Consider the following 14,340-nt stretch of genomic DNA (forward strand, 5'->3'; position numbering starts at 1 on the left):
ATCCCCTGGAGAAGGAAATGGCAACCCACTCCAATGTTCTTGCCTGGGGAATCCCACGGACAGAGGAGGCTGGTGGGCTACAGTCCATGGGGTCGAAAGAGTCAGACATAACTTAGTGACTAAATCACCACAGCAAACCCTAATGATGCCCTTCATAGCCGCTCTCTTCTCTGTATCATGTAGTATCTTCTGCATGGAAGAACCCTCTTGAAATACTTTTCCTACTTCCATGTCAGAGTTCCAATCTCTTCCTGCCATTAAGCCTCCCTGGCCTCTTGCTCCAAATTCCCTTTGATCTTCCCTACCAGAAGCTCTATTTTCTGTAATTCCTCATAGTATCTATTGAAGGCTCACCTGGAAGAAACTTGATCCAAATTATTAAAAAAAGAAGAGGAACATTTTAACTTTTCCCAGAGAAAGATAATCCTTCCCCCAAGAGTGAATCAAATGACTCCTTTGAATGGAGAAAAGATAAAAAGTGAAATAAGTTATGCTTATATGGGGTGGTGGTGGTAATAAAGTTGGATATTTATACTCTCCTACACATAGAAAATTATTTAATCCTTGTTTAATGGTAGAAAGCAGTCTGTGGCTGTGACTGAGATCCTAGGTGCCAGTCAGTATCTGTTCACCCTTATTTCTCTGAAATCTGGGGGGTTTTAGCCAAGCCAGTGGTTACAGAATAAATTCTAATTTCTTCCACTTCCCTTGGAGCTAGATGTGTCCATTTGATTTAAGTTCTGGCGCGGTTAAATGTGTACAAGCTCTTGATTGTCTCCCTCAAGATAGATGTTATCCTCTTTCTCTTCCTCCCATTTCTCCCTCATGGCTGGAATTCAACCATGGTGGTGAGCCATCTGTGACAGTCTTTGGATGACAAGATCACAAGGTAGAAAAGGTCTGGCTTTAAGGAGCATGATACCAGTCCTGGACAGCCAACCCCTAGAAATTAACTTCTATTTTTTTTTAACCCACTTTACTAATGGGTTTCTATAATTTTTTTTCTGAAAGTTACATCCTAACCCAGTAGTTCTGAAAGTGTAGCCATCAGAACAGCAGTATTAGTATCATGAGAAAACGTGTTAGAAGTACAAAGTCTGGAACTCCATTCAAGATCTATTAAATCAGAAACGGGGGTGGTGGAGGTGGGCAGGTGATTCTCATGCACCTTAAGATTTAAGAAACACAATTTTCATTAATATAATCAGTAGCATTTATTAGACACTTGTTAAGTTTCAGTTGGTTTCTAAGTATGTTACATATATTCAGTTCAGTTCAGTTCAGTCACTCAGTCATGTTCAACTCTTTGCAACCCCATGAACTGAAGCATACCAGGCCTCCCTGTCCATCACCAACTCCCGGCGTCCACCCAAACCCATGTCCATTGAGTTGGTGATGCCATCCAACCATCTCATCCTCTGTCGTCCCCTTCTCCTCCGATCCTCAATCTTTCCCAGCATCAGGGTCTTTTCAAATGAGTCAGCTCTTCGCATCAGGTGGCCAAAGTACTGGAGTTTCAGCTTCAACATCAGTCCCTCCAATGAACACCCAGGACTGATCTCCTTTAGGATGGACTGTTACGTATATTATTTATATATGGACTGTTACATATATTCCTTTAGGATGAATGTTACATATATTACTTCACTCAATTCTTACAGTCAACTCCATTTCATAGGTAAGCGCACTGAGTTAGAGATCTTTAGTAACTTGCCTAAGACAATAGGACTGGTAAGTGGAGGAAAGGAGACTGGTCCAGGGTTCATGCCCTGGGTACCTCTCAGAGCTTCTTTCTTCATACAGAAAGGATACCCTGTTAAGATAAGTGAATCTATCTGGGAATCAGAAGAGGAAACTTTCAATAAGAGCATGTGTAACAACCATGACAATGTTTTACTCCTTGCTCTTCAGAGTTAATAAGATAAAACTTAACAGCTTTCATGTCATGCTCAGGTGATCAAAAAAAAAATCTGTTTGAGAACAGCAACTGCTACTAAGCAAGGAAAATCTCCTTTTATGCTGTTGCCAAAATAGGGCAATACCTTGTCCCTTTTGAGCAGTCAAGCATGCCCACATGGCAGTGTGATTCTAACAGCGCCATGAAGACCTAACTGCAGCTATTGGGTTTGGTCACTGAAATTCCACAGATTCAGCCAGTAGGGAGACTGAGCTCTGGTGGAGTCAAGTAGTTCACACGAGAGCAAGAGCAGGGTCAGCATGAGGTCCTTTCCCTGCATCCCTGGTCCCATGGGAGACCCTGAACCAGAGAGGCCAGACGACAGACAGCACGGGTCCTGGGTCGTTCTGCTGATAAGCGACCAGCTCTCGCCTCTAGCCAAGGAGATTGTTATTCAGTTTCTAAGTCATGTCTCTTTTGGGACCCCAAAAGACTGTAGTCCACGGACTGTAACCCACCAGGCTCCTCTGTTCATGGGCAAGCATACTGGAGTGAGTTGCTGTCTCCCTCTCCAGGGGATCCTCCCACCCCAGGGACTGAACCTGTGTCTCCTGCTTTGGCAGGTGGGTTCTTTACCATTGAGCCACTGGGAAAGCCCAGCCAAGCAGAAAGACTTATGCTGAGGTCTGCAACTAAACCCTAAGGCAAGGCAAGTGGGGATAAATTGAAAGTCCTATACTCAACTGAAACTAGGGAGGTGGATGAGAAATGACCTTGTGGTTATCTCCTGTAAGACAGAGAAGGGGTCTGCCTAGAGCATCTCCTCAGCTGGCTGCTCATCCCTTCTTGCTCCAGGAGAAATCACAGACTAATGCTGGACTGCAGTCAGTTCTTGCCCATATGGTTTACATGGAGATGTGCAAAGTTGTCAGAGAGCTACTCCTCTAAACGCCTCTTCTAAATACTAAAGTTTGGGAGGCTTAGGAGTGTCCCGGACCATTTAAAGAAGGCTGGCCACATAAGAAAAGGGAGTTTGAATGGACTAAGAAGGGTCCTGGAGCATGAAACAGGGCTATTTCTGCGAGACAATTCATGGAAACACGTGGGCCCTCCCCAGGCAATGAGACGCTAATTGGCCTCCCAGCACATGCCACACTTCAGGGGTGGTTGGTCTGGATATTAGCATAGCCACAAGATAACTGCTTCTGAGAGATGACTTTGCCCCTCTCCCTGTGGTCACTCCAGGGCCTATCTCCTCACTTCAAGTCCCTCTTACCTCCTCCATCATGATGCCTCAACCAATATCCTCCCCAGCTGGCAGCTAGGAAAAGCCATATTTAATATGGCTGCTGCTGCTGCTAAGTCACTTCAGTCGTGTCCGACTCTGTGTGACCTTTTGGCTGCTGCTGCTGCTAAGTCACTTCAATCGTGTCTGACTCTGTGCGACCCCATAGACGGCAGCCCACCAGGCTCCGCCGTCCCTGGGATTCTCCTGGCAAGAACACTGGAAAGGGTTGCCATTTCCTTCTCCAATGTGTGAAAGTGAAAAGTGAAAGTGAAGTTGCTCAGTCGTGTCCGACTCTTCACAACCCCATGGACTACAGCCTCCCAGGCTCCTCCGTCCATGGGATTTTCCAGGCAAGAGCACTGGAGTGGGTGCCATCGCCTTCTCCCATATCCCTCTTGGACCTTTCAATTTATTATTGAAACATAGAGTCTATACCCTGCCTCTTTCGTGGCTGGCCCTGTTGATTTTCTATCACCCTTTCCACTCAAAATCACTGCAGATGGTGACTTCAGCCATGAAATTAAAAGACGCTTACTCCTTGGAAGGAAAGTTATGACTAACCTAGATAGCATATTCAAAAGCAGAGACATTACTTTGCCAACAAAGGTTCGTCTAGTCAAGGCTATGGTTTTTCCTGTGGTCATGTATGGATGTGAGAGTTGGACTGTGAAGAAGGCTGAGTGCCGAAGAATTGATGCTTTTGAACAGTGGTGTTGGAGAAGACTCTTGAGAGTCCCTTGGACTGCAAGGAGATCCAACCAGTCCATTGTGAAGGAGATCAGCCCTGGGATTTCTTTGGAAGGAATGATGCTAAAGTTGCAACTCCAGTACTTTGGCCACCTCATGTGAAGAGTTGACTCATTGGAAAAGACTCTGATACTGGGAGGGATTGGGGGCAGGAGGAGAAGGGGACGACAGAGGATGAGATGGCTGGATGGCATCACTGACTCGATGGACATGAGTCTGAGTGAACTCCGGGAGTTGGTGATGGACAGGCCTGGCGTGCTGCGATTCATGGGGTCGCAAAGAGTTGGACACGACTGAGCGACTGATCTGATCTTCCACTCTTAAATAGATTTTCACATTGCAAAACTAAAGCTTCAGCTTTCCAAATGACTGCTTCTGCTGAAAGTTTCAAGAGCCTATTTCAGAACTATAAAACCAAATGTTGACTTTCTTTCCATTTGGATTCCCCTTATTAAAAAAGATAAAACAAAACAAAACCCAATCCATCTCTAGGTAAAGTGAATCTCTCTGAATGATAAAGAGAAGAAATAACAAAGATACAAAAAAAAAGCAGAAAAATACAAATACACTCTTCTGAAAAGGATAGTCTAATGTCGAGAAATGTGAATTTCACTTTAAAAAAAGAATCAACGTTGATCAAAAGGAAACCATGAAACAATCACTTTTGTTTATCCAAATACAAGTACTTGTAAATATTTTCTCCCCTATATCTTTAAAATCCTCAATGGGTTAGAAACTCATTAACTTGACTTGTTGTTCTAACAATGAAAGTTCCATACAAATTTCATTCTTTCGTATTCTGCTTTATTTCAGGAGGCTTTCCTTCCTGTATTTCATAACTCCCAGGATCCAGGAAGATAAGCCCTCCATCAATATGTGCAGAATTTGTCTTATCTCTTTTTCTAAAATTTTTTTATTGGAGTAGAATTGATTCACAACATTTTAATAGTTTTAGGTGTACAGCAAAGTGAAGCAGCTAAACATGTACATATATCCACTCTTTTTTTTAAAGATTATTTTCACATACATGCCATTACAGAATATTGAATAGAGTTCCCTGTGCTATGTCTTATCTTTTAAAAAAAATACAAATTCAACCTTTTTATTTTATTTTAGTCATGGGTCAGCAAACTGTCTCTGTAAAGGACCAGATAATGAATATTTTTGGCTTTGCAGGCCATATGGCTTCTGTCACAACTCCTTAAATCTGTCACTGTAGCAAAACTGCCATAGACAAAATGTAAACAAATATGCATGGCTGTGTTCCAATAAAACTCTCTCTATATGCAAAAACGAATGTTGGGCCAGATTTGGCCCACAGGTCAGAGTTTGCTAACTCCCATTTTAGATGACTGTATAAAGTCATAACCATAAAGAATTGATTAATTTAAAATTTTTGTTGTTGTTGTTGTTTAGTTACTAATTTGTGTCTGACTCTTTTATGACCCCATGGACTGCAGGCTCCTTTGTCCATGGGATTTTCCAGGCAAGAATACTGGAGTGGGTTACTATCTCCTTCTCTAGCATATTTCCCAACCCAGGGACTGAATCCCTGTCGCCTGCATTGGTAGGCAGATTATCACTGGGCCACCTGGGAAGCCCAATTTAAAATTTTAGCTGTTGTTAATCACTTTGGATACAAGCCAACTATCAATGAACTCACAAAACATGTGGTAAAATTTCTGGTATTTGGTAGAGCAATCTGTGAGTTATTTCTTTTTTGCAGCCACTTAATAAAATGCTTCTGATACTTCCCCAACCTGAACACATCAAGAATGCTATTTATCTTTAATAAACAATATTGAAGATAATATTTTTATTATCGTAATTATCTTTTGAAATTTCATGACAGAGATTTTCAGGCATGTCTCACCTTTTAGGAAGAAGGCAATGGCAACCCACTCCAGTACTCTTGCCTGGAAAGTCCCATGGATGGAGGAGCCTGGTAGGCTGCAGTCCACGGGGTCGTGAAGAGTTGGACATGACTGAGCAACTTCACTTTCACTTTTCACTTTCATGCATTGGAGAAGGAAATGGCAACCCACTCCAGTGTTCTTGCCTGGAGAATCCCAGGGACAGGGGAGCCTGATGGGCTTTCGTCTATGGGGTCGCACAGAGTCGGACACGACTGAAGCGACTTAGCAGCAGCAGCTCACCTCTTAGCAAGCTGAGGGAAAGCTTAATCTTGATTCTAGCTGTAGGACAGTTATAGAAAATCAACAGCATAACATAAACCATTACTTATGCCGTATAATTCTATGGTTGCAGAATGTGGGCTCAGTACTTGTAATTCCCAGGCTCTAGAGCACAGGCACGATAGTTGTGGCACACGAGCTCCACGTGGCCCACAAAAACAAAAATATTTACTATCTGGTCCTTTACAGAGAAGTTTGCTGACCCATGCTAGCAAGAAGCATGCAGGATCTTCCTAGATAAGGAATCAAACCCATGTCTCCTGCACTGATAGGTGGATTCTTTACCACTGAGTACCAGGGAAGCCCCAGTTAAAGAGCTTTTAACCCATGGAGTTATTTTAAGTCCTGATCCACCATATAAGAAGTTCAATTGGTTCTACTGGAGAAAGTCATATGGAGAAGCACCAAAGCACCATCTTAGATGGTGTAGCCTAATTAAGTCTTCAGAGAACTCCTGCACCCACTCAGTCTGAATGTCCCAAATAAGAGATCTAGTAAGGACCACACAGCTGAGCCAAGTCACCCTATAGTCACTTGAGAGAAAATAATCAGTGGGTGCTTTAAACCACTAAATTTGGATGTAGTTTGTTACATGGCAATAGATAACTGAAACAAGAACAAACAAGCACAGAGACAACCTGGGTTCGTGAAAATTAAGATAGTCATAAGAAAACAGCTAAAGTAAAATGATAACACAATACAGATTAACATGAAGTTTAAAAACTGAAAAGACTAGATATGCCCAAATCAGGTAAGAAAACAGCATGTGTCCAATACAATGAAAAACTAGCTGGTGTACGTCATCATGTTCTCTCTCTTAAGAGGATGCTTGGTCCTGTAAAACAAAATGGTAAGGACTATTTGGGAATGAAAGATATTTCCCCCTTGAGGTCACACAACAAAATTTTACAGCTACTTCCAGTAATGTCACCATGTCCTGAAGGAAAAGTCTGGTGTCATTATAATTACATTTGAACCACACCCTCTGAGTTACACTTTAAGGTGTAACAAGACATCTTTCTAATATAAAAATAAAAGTAAATTATATTGACATATCTTTCTTTGCTAGTAATAGCTGAATTGTAAACAAATAGCCTAGAGCAACGAACACGGTTAGCTTCACACTGTCTGTGACTCTTTGTGGTTCCATGAGTCTTTGTGGTTCCATATCTGGCTAAAATTTGTATGTACATCTGTTGAAATTCCCAAACACCAAGAGAAAAACAGTATAAAACCAAAAATAAACATAATTTTGGGGTAGATGAGAAAGTTGTAAGTGACGTTTTAAAAAGTGACCTTTCTAAAACTCAGGATGAATATTGATCCTCATGAGTGAACATATTTAAAACAAGTGTTTCCCTCTGTTAAAAACACAGCAAGCTTCAACAGACCCATTTCAGACTCACTTCTGGAAATCAATAGGGAATAATTCTTCTATGAAATGCTTAAAGCCTTGACAAGTCTTCAGCCTTGACAAGTCTTTAAGGGTCCATATGGTAAAGAGGAGATGCTCAACAAGGGTCCCCCTTTTTCATTCACAACACTGTGAAGCCCCCCGCCCCCGCCACTGATTCAGGAGGGAAAACTCTTTATATTTATTGTGTATATAAATTAGAAAACAGAGCATTATTTTAGTCAGAAATATGTATAGTATATACATACCTCTAAAGCCCTGCAATGAGACACAAAACTGTATTATCTAATGTGTTAACACATTAGATAATTAGATAATTAGATAATTTCTTAACACATTGTTAAGAAATGTTACGGCAAAATTGTTTATTACAGATAAACATTTAGGAAATTTATGTTGAGTTTTTGAAGCTCAAGCTCAATCAGGGGGCAAGTTTTAAGACAGTAGATGTAACATCTCTATTTCACAGAACTTCAGTAAATGCTCTGTTTTTACCCCATGGTTTCTTCTCTGCAAACTTTCAGCCAAAATAGGCTCATTTTTTTTTCTCTCTCTCTTTTTTTGCTTTAGTCAATTGTAGGTTCCAAATTTAAAGCTCAAGTTGCATTTTTATTTTTTGAGCTTTGAATTCACTTTAGCTTTGGGAGTGCATATATATTTAGCTACTCCCAGTTTACTCCTTGGTAGGGCCGGTAGCTAAGTTAACTTTTCTCTTAATAGTCTATGAATTTTCTCTCATAGAACACAGATTCATCTAGATAGAATTGAACACTTTCTCAACACTTAAATGAAGGGGAAATCTCTTATACTAAATTTTTTTGAAAAGGAAAGGCAAAGGAGAGAGAATGATTTCTTTTCTAGTTCAGGAAATTTCTTTTCTAGTCCTCTTCTATAATAAGAGGACAAAACCTTAAAACATTTCAGACTTTCTAATTGTTATAGAAATTTGTGAATGTGTTATGTAGCTGTATGCTTCTGTTCAGTCTTACAGTTGACTGAACACTATTGGCTGGCCTCTCCCTTCCTTTACTTCCATTTCCTTGTTAGCCTTTTTCTGTATCAGTCAAATCCTTTACATTTTGATGAAATTGTGGTCATTAATATTTGCGATGTCTAGGGAAATAGCCCACCATATGCTCTTATACTTCAACTCTATTATTTCTTTCACTATTTCATTGATTATTTTTTTCCCTTATCAAATGAGTCATAAAAGGAAACATGGTAGTAAAACAGAGGACAGAAAAGAGATACAGAAGGATGTCATCTGAATACAGGATTACTATATAATGATGGGAGAATGGGTGGGATGAGTAGCTATCACATACTTATCATTTAGTTTAGAATTATGAACATTTGTCAATTTAATGTGTATGCTGACTTTATGAGATAGTACAGTTTAGTGGTTTTCAAACCTCACTTTGGAGTCAGATTGCCAAATTGTAAATTCTGGCTGTTTATATTAGCTGGATATATGACCTTAAGCAAGTCACTTCACATAATTGCTTATGTCTTATCACTGAAATCAGAATGACAGTAACAGTATCTACAATATAGAGTTTTTGTAAACATTAAGTGAGTTAAAGACCACACTAAGAATAATACTTGGATCTTAGTAATCACTCAATGAAAGTTTAGCTTATTATCAAGCTGTCCATTCTCAGATGGAGAAATTGAGGCTTACAGAAGTTCAGTTTAGTTGCTTAAGAAACTGACCACAGCAAACAAGAGGTAAGAGTCAGTATCTGAACTCAGGTCTGTTTGACTCCAAAGCTACCAGTTAAATATCTCCACTGTCAATGACAATGTTCAAATACTCTAAACTTCTTTGTTAAATGGTTGTGAATCAACAGGCAGCCCAGCCCAAGAGCTAAAACTCTAATCCTGGCAAGTGTTGTAAGAACCAGCTTCAGACACTCAAAAGAGGATCTGCAGAATTTGGGAAAGCAAAAATAGGGATTCAGCCTGAACTAGAAAATAAATCACTCTCTCAGCTAAAGCCACCCAAGGGCTGTTGTGCTTGTTTTCTTTTACTTTTTGTGTTTTGAAAGTTAGAATAAATTGGGAGCTTACATTGAAATCTCATTACATACCATTTATAGTATGATACATGCAGAGTACATCATGAGAAATGCTGGGCTGGAAGAAGCACAAGGTGGAATCAAGATTGCCGGGAAAAATATCAATAACCTCAGATATACAGATGACACCACCCTTATGGCAGAAAGTGAAGAGGAACTAAAAAGCCTCTTGATGAAGGTGAAAGAGGAGAGAGAAAAAGTTGGCTTAAAACTCAACATTCAGAAAATGAAGATCATGGCATCTGGTCCCATCACTTCATGGCAAATAGATGGGGAAACAGTGGAAACAGTGTCAGACTTTATTTTTTGGGGGCTCCAAAATCACTGCAGATGGTGACTGCAGCCATGAAATTAAAAGATGCGTATTCCTTGGAAGAAAAGTTATGACCAACCTAGATAGCATATTCAAAAGCAGAGACATTACTTAGCCAACAAAGGTCCATCTAGTCAAGGCTATGGTTTTTCCAGTGGTCATGTATGGATGTGAGAGTTGGACTGTGAAGAAAGCTGAGCGCCGAAGAATTGATGGTTTTGAACTGTGGTGTTGAATAAGACTCTTGAGAGTCCCTTGGACTGCAAGGAGATCCAACCAGTCCATTCTGAAGGAGATCAGCCCTGGGATTTCTTTGGAAGGAATGATGCTAAAGCTGCAACTCCAGTACTTTGGCCACCTCATGTGAAGAGTTGACTCATTGGAAAAGACTCTGATGCTGGGAGGGATTGGGGGCAAGAGGAGAAGGGGATGACAGAGGATGAGATAGATGGCTGGATGGCATCACTGACTTGATGGACGTGAGTCTGAGTGAACTCCAGGAGTTGGTGATGGACAGGGAGGTCTGGCGTGCTGTGATTCATGGGGTCGCAAAAAGCCGGACAGGATTGAGCGACTGAACTGAACTGAAATTGTGTTAAGCTATAGGTAGTTCTTGGGCTTTCCTTGTGGCTCAGCTGGTAAAGAATTCACCTGCAATGCAGGAGACCTGGGTTCCATCCCTGGGTTGAGAACATCCCCTGCAGAAGGGAAAGACTACCCACTCCAGTATTCTGGCCTCGAGAATTCCATGGGCTGTATAGTCCATGGGGTCACAAAGAGTCGGATACGACTGAGTAACTTTCACTTCACTCCACTTCATAGGTAGTTTTCATTGTTTGGCATGAGTTCAAAATTCTTACACTACCTTTTATTGATGTTTCACATAAAATTCTAACATAAATTATCCTTCCAGGTAGTATAATATTTTAAACTAAATGGAACCTCCTGAACTCTTGCAATCATGATTTTGGCAGGCAGACTGGACCAAAAAACTGCCCTAAAAATGCTTATTCCAGTAGCATGTGCTACTTGTTTCATTGAAAAAGTCAGTGTCCTAAGTTGACCATTTTATAACATTCACGTACAAACCCAAACTCTCAATGTTTCCTTCCCCCATAACAATACCATAGTGTAACTTTATTCTTCCAGTCGCTCAAAGGGAAAACCGTGGTGCCATCCTTGATTCTTGATTTTCTCTCATAGCCACATCCAGTATACCAGTCATTCCTATTGGCTTTACTTTCAAAATAAATCTAGAATGTGACCACTTCTCACCATCTCTTCTGGTTCAAGTGTCAAATGTCTCATGACCGGATTACTGCAAGAGCTTGCTTGCCAGACTCTGCCTTTTCCTACTCAGTCCCTCCTTCAATTCCTCCTTTGCCCAAGACCTCTAAGGGCTTCCTTCTCACTCAAGTGAAGTCAGGAGTTTCCTGATGACCCAGGGGCACGACATCACCTGCCATCTAATACCCCTCTGGTCTCATTTCCTGCTATTCCCCTTTGCAGTCCATCCAGCCAAAGTGACCTCTTTCCTGTCTTGAAATAAGCCAGCAGGCTCTTGTCCCCGAGAAGTCTCCTCTTCTCTTTCTTTTGCCTAGAATGTTCTTCCACTACAAAGTCATATGTCTACAGGTCTTTACTGGAAAGTCACCTTCTCAACAAGGCCTTCCTGGGCCTCTTAATCTAAAATTTCACCTAATGTTCCCACTCACAGTGCTTGTTTTTGTCATCTCCTAGCAACACTTTTTCTTCTTAGACTGAGCCTGTGTCACTACCCAACATAATGTATTTTACTTATTTATGTTGTTTATTGCTTGTCTCCCCACCGGCTTATAAACTCCGTGAAGACCGGGATTCTTTTTCCTGTTTCAGCTCACTGCTGCTGCTATTTCCCTAATGCCTGTCACATAATAGAAACTCAAATGCATTTTTCTTAAATATTGCTGAATTTAATTCAGGCACAATTGAAATTACAAACTTTCTACACAAAAGAATAGCTACAATGTTTTCTATTTATAAACTTGCGAGTTACTCAGCAAGAACTAATAGTTCTGAAATCACTTTTAATTATTTGACAACATAATATACCAAGCTGAGGTATTTATATTTTCTGTTTATCCCATTTTCTGGAACATTTGATAGCAGCTTTTTACCACAAAAACATTTTTAGATTAAAATTACTCTGCCCCCTATGGTTATCTGTGGGCACTGGTAGCAAATTGTTTTCTAGTGCTAAGTGAGCCAGTGCTGATTGGCCATTGGGTACTCTAACAAACTTTAAATTTCAGCAAAATACCCAAAGACTGCTAATCCTGCAGAAGAAACCAGGTATTCTGAAGGTCAAAGATCCCCAGGTAACAATTCTCTTGATAGCAAATAGCCTTATAACATAGTTTACATTTTTAAGATGCATGCCATTCGGGTAGGAATATTGCTTTTGAAGAGAAATGCGTATTGAAAGTATTCTCCAGTGGGCATAACTATGTAATATTTAGTGCTTTGTTTTATAAAAAGAAAGTGTGTTACTAAGCTCTAGAAATGAACAACTAAAATTTGGGGCTTGGTAGCAGTTTTCTCTCTGGTTTGACTACCAATATTATCAATGTCCACAATGACTTGAAGACTTCAATTTTACTCTATACTTTTGCTTATAAGACAGAATAAGGATAATATGATCAGAGTTATGCTGTCAAACCTCATCTGTGCTGATATTTCTACTGATCAGCGTAAGTCATTAGATACATGGCTTATACTGTCCTGATCGCTAGAATGCTTAGAAGCTAAATCATGACTAGGATTAAGGTTCTTTAAATTGCATTAATTTAGAGGATAATAGCCCAGGATTTTAGAATATATTTAATAGTTTTATTTCACCAAAGCTTTTACTTTGAAATGATTGAAAATTACAACAGTATTCAGCTTATTTTTCCTATTAGAAGTATTTTTCTCTTAAGTACCACCAAAGAATGGTGTAAATTTTAAATTTTCATATTGATTGTAATATGTCTGTGTGGTGGTTAGTAAAATATTTAGTATAAAAACCAACAGATGGGTCATCCAAAGTTATGTCAATTTTCCTTTTCAATCCATTGGCTTTCTAGACTTAAACAAACTCACTGGATTCTCTTAACACACTTACCAAAGTATAAACATGTACCTTTATCCATAATAAAATGTTAGTCTTTTAAACATCATTTTGTTGAGCCCAATATAATACTATGATTAGCGTTCATATCAACTCCGTGTAGATTGTTCTGCAATAAGATAAAAGAATAGAAACTTATTCAAGGTGGTATAGACTCTGGCTCTAGAGCTACATTGCCTGGCTGCTAATCCTGGTTCTGCCCCTGAACACCTAGGAATTCTGAGACAAATCATTTGAACTTGTGTCTATTTCCTAATCTATAAAACAGGACTGGTAATGCTACCTCACTCCACAGGGTTATTGTTAGCTTAAATAATTGAATACATGTCAAATTTTTAGAACAGTGTTTGGCTCGTTTTAGTTTTCAGTAAATGTTAGCTATTAAAATAGGTATTATATAAATTGTCTTGGTCTCCAGGTCACAGGTGGCTCCCACTTCATATACTTTGCTAATGAGTATGAGGATATATATTTGGGCACCAGGCTGATAGCAAACAAGATTTCATTCCTCACAGTGGAGCTTGCTATCCTGGCAGATTCATTTAGTCTGTTATGAGTTGCTACACTAACTTAATGTTATTTTTTAACTGTTTGTTTATTTTAACGACAATGCTAAGTTGCTTCAGTCGTGTCCGACTCTGTGCGACCCCATAGACTGCAGCCCAGCAGGCTCCCCTGTCCCTGGGATTCTCCAGGCAAGAATACTGGAGAATACTGGGTTGCCATTTCCTTCTCCAATAACGACAATAGCTAACCTTTATTGAGTACTTACTATGTGCCAGGCTTTGTGTAAAGAGCTATCTACGAGTTTTTTCATCAGATGTAACTACAAATACTACTCACATCTTACAAATGAGGTAAATGACTTGCTCAGGGTCCCTTGGCTATTAAATAACAGAGCCAAGAACACAAACACAAATCTCACTTTAAAACCCCAGTTCTTAATTTTGCTATACTTCCTCTCTAAGATATAGAATTCTGGGTTGATCATTGCTATCATCACACAGGTCCCTGAGTAAGCTGAATACACTTACAAAGGGCTAAAAGAAAATGGTCATTTAAAAATCTTTTTTCCCTCTCTTGTTCAAATTACATTTCTATTGATCTATCTTCAAGTTTACTAACTCTTTGCTTAATATTATTCTGAATTATATAAATAATTCAATTAAATTTTCTCTCTCTAAAGACAAAAGGGAAAAGTTTGGGCTGACAATAGAGTAAATAAATATCTATAAATTCATTTCTATATTGTTTTAATAA

At 39.7% G+C, this 14,340-nt stretch overlaps 1 long non-coding RNA gene across 1 annotated transcript in view; it reads right to left on the bottom strand.

Moving 5' to 3' along the window:
* LOC147370932 (uncharacterized) overlaps positions 1–14,340 on the bottom strand; it is a 78,356-nt gene that overhangs the window by 62,208 nt on the left and 1,808 nt on the right. The window lies entirely within an intron of this gene.

The sequence above is a fragment of the Bos grunniens genome, chromosome 6, assembly GCF_055505025.1.
Source record: "Bos grunniens cultivar Pamir isolate PY7600 chromosome 6, Bosgru_T2T1.0, whole genome shotgun sequence".
NCBI classification, from domain to species: domain Eukaryota; kingdom Metazoa; phylum Chordata; class Mammalia; order Artiodactyla; family Bovidae; genus Bos; species Bos grunniens.